Source organism: Elgaria multicarinata, chromosome 20 (assembly GCF_023053635.1).
Source record: "Elgaria multicarinata webbii isolate HBS135686 ecotype San Diego chromosome 20, rElgMul1.1.pri, whole genome shotgun sequence".
Taxonomy (NCBI): Eukaryota; Metazoa; Chordata; class Lepidosauria; order Squamata; family Anguidae; genus Elgaria; species Elgaria multicarinata.
In genome coordinates this window covers 11101349-11104252 of record NC_086190.1, presented here as the reverse complement: position 1 = coordinate 11104252, position 2904 = coordinate 11101349, and the positions used below count along the sequence as shown (strand labels likewise).

Here is a 2904-nt window from a genome sequence, read left to right as displayed (position 1 = left end):
CTGTTAGAGCAGTACGACAATGGAACCAGTTACCTAGGGAGGTTGTGGGCTCTCCCACACTAAAGGCATTCAAGAGGCAGCTGGACAACCATCTTCCTGCATTGAGCAGGGGGTTGGACTCGATGGCCTTATGGGCCCCTTCCAACTCTACCCTTCTATGATTCTATGATTCTTTGTTCAATACATGGAAATCCAGAGCTACAGCATCAAATCCAAGAGCTACAGCATCAATTCCAGGCTCTGCTTGAAGATCTCCAGTAGGGAGAACCCACTACTGCACTAAGGGTCCTTCCGGAAGGCTTTTATATCACACTGCCTTATTCACAAAAGGTGTGTGTGTGTGTTTCCAGACATTGCCTTCCATCTATGACCTTACCCTGTCTTCTCACTGCTTCTTCCCTCATTTTCCTTAGCGTTCATCATTCCGTGCTTATGGGTTCTTTAGATGATGTTGTGACCCTCCAGTTTTGCTTCTGTGTCTAACCAGCCCTTTACCGGGGGGTGGGGGGGGTGGGGGGGGTGAAAGCAAAAGAAAGTGCTTTTTCTATTTGTGCATTTGCACTATTCTGATATACCAATGTATGTCACAGAACCTCTGGCCACAAGGAAGTGTCTGACAGGTCAGTTGTTCCACTGCGCTGGGTGGTGGCAGCGATAAAACAAACAAGAGAGTCCAAAGCCTTTGCGGTTCAAAGCCCTGACCTACTTCTCACAAAAAGAGCTGGAGGAAATGTGGAAGGGGGGGGCGCAGGGGGGGGCGCAAGGTTCTGGCAGGTCCATGCTGAGAGGAAATTGTTGTTACGCAACCTACTGACTGTGGGTCATTTCGGGGAAGTCACCTGCACTTGTAGGCGGCAGAATTCAAAGCTGCAGCAGTGACCTAGTTCACGCCTGGTCTTCAAAGGGGAAGGATGGAGGGCCCAGTATTTAGGGACATCAGAGCATCCCCTCCAGGCCCAGCTAGAGGCACTTCAGTAATGTGGAGGGGTGTTGAGACCTGCATGCCCACCCAGGGCATGCAGAATAAGATTATTCTTATTTCAAACCTTGACCCTTGCTTGATTTTAATCCATCCTATTCTGGTATCCAGAACACCAAGCAGGTAACCAGAGGTGCGTGCGTGTGTGTGTGTGCTTCCGGCTGACACGTCCTTTTTCATCTCTCATGGGAGACGTAGGAGTCTACACCTTGTGTGCATTAGCAATGACCTTGGGAACTCGTGTGGAAAGTGCATGCCAGGTTCAAACAGAAACTAGCTGTCTGTGTCCTTGCAGTCAGACTCTAGGGAAACAACTCACACCGAACTCTTGTCTGCAACAACTCTTTCGCCCTTCTCTCTAGCAAGTGCATCTTTTACAACGCTCCCTTTCACAGTGCGGGAAATATTCATTCGCAAAACTGTTGCAAATCTTGAATCAGAGCAAGAAGCCTGGGTGATTGGGGGAACTGAGATTATATTTCCAAAGGTCTGGCATCTGGGCCACAGTGCCTTTTCCCTGAAAGGGAATTAAGTGTAAGTGTGTGTGTGTGTGTGTGTGTGTGTGTGTGTGTGTGTGTACATTTAGGTGTGGATAATTCAAAGCAAAAAACAAACAGTTCCTCCGATCTGTCAGGGATGCTTTAGGGTGGATTCCTGCATTGAGCAGGGGGTTGGACTCAATGGCCTTGTAGGCCCCTTCCAACTCTGCTATTCTATGATTCTATGATTCTATGATCATAACATGCAGAGCATAATATTGCTTCTCTGCCTTTTGGCTAAGATCAAGTGTAGTGTAATATGCAGAGGCCTATTATTTATTTATTTATTTCATTTCTGTACTGCCCAATAGCTGAAGCTCTCTGTGCAGTTCACAAAAATTAAAGCTGCCGAGTACAACCTAAAGTATAAAGCTTAAACCACAATATAAAAACAAAATATAGAAGTACAATGTAAAAGTACAACCAGAAGAAAACCAAGCAGCAATGCAGAGATTTAAAATACAGATTTAAAATACAGATTTAAAATAGCAAAGTTAAAAGAGGAAGATGATGAAACATTAAAATACTGGGAAAATAAAAGGGTCTTCACTTGGCGTCGAAAAGAGTATGACGTAGTATGACGTAGGTGCCTGGCGAACCTCCCTAGGGAGCTCATTCCACAACCAGGGTGCCACAGCAGAGAAGGGGACAAAGTGAGTATGTTATGGGAAAGAGACAATCCCATAACAACTTGGAATAAAATATTGACATTCGTCCTTCCCCAGTGCTAATATCAAACGCCAACCACTTTAAGACAGACAGTGGTCATTCCTGGTTTTATGTGCCCAAAAGCTTCCTTGATTTTGGGCTGGTCCTGATCCTCCTCGATCGGTCCATAACTCAGTGTGATGGAGCACATACTTTGCATGCAGAAGGTCCCAGGTTTGATGCCCAGCTTCTCCAAAGAAAGAATCCAGCCTGAAATCTTGGAGAGCCACTGCTGCCAGTCAGTGTCGACAATATTGGCCTAGATGGCCCTACGGTCTGACTATAAGCTCCATCAGACGGGAGGAAATCACGCTTCCCTACCGTCGCTTCTCTGCCCCCGCTTTTGTCGCTCAATACTTCCTCTTCCTCAGGGAGAGGAAAGAGGAAAGTCAACAACGTCCACGTGACCCATTCAGTGGGCCATTTTTATTGCGCCGCTTCTCCTGCACACAGCAGGAGATTGCGGCAAGTTCCATCTCATAAATAATTTGGATTTACCGGGGTGGGTTTTTTTGGTCACGCAAAGAAGGCTAGAAGTGGTGGCAGGCGCGCGGGACGCAGACGACGTCGTGAATAGGACGCACGAAAATCCGCGAGTGCCCAGTAAGGAGCATGCAATAAAACGCTCATCCGGTGACACCCTTAAGGCCAGATCTACACCTTGTGTCAAATCCTTAC

The 2904-nt window shown here is 47.0% G+C and overlaps 1 pseudogene; it reads left to right on the top strand.

Annotated features, from left to right (window-relative positions):
• Positions 1 to 1735: 1735 nt before the first annotated feature.
• Positions 1736 to 1839, top strand: LOC134411677 (U2 spliceosomal RNA; annotated as a pseudogene).
• Positions 1840 to 2904: the final 1065 nt, after the last annotated feature.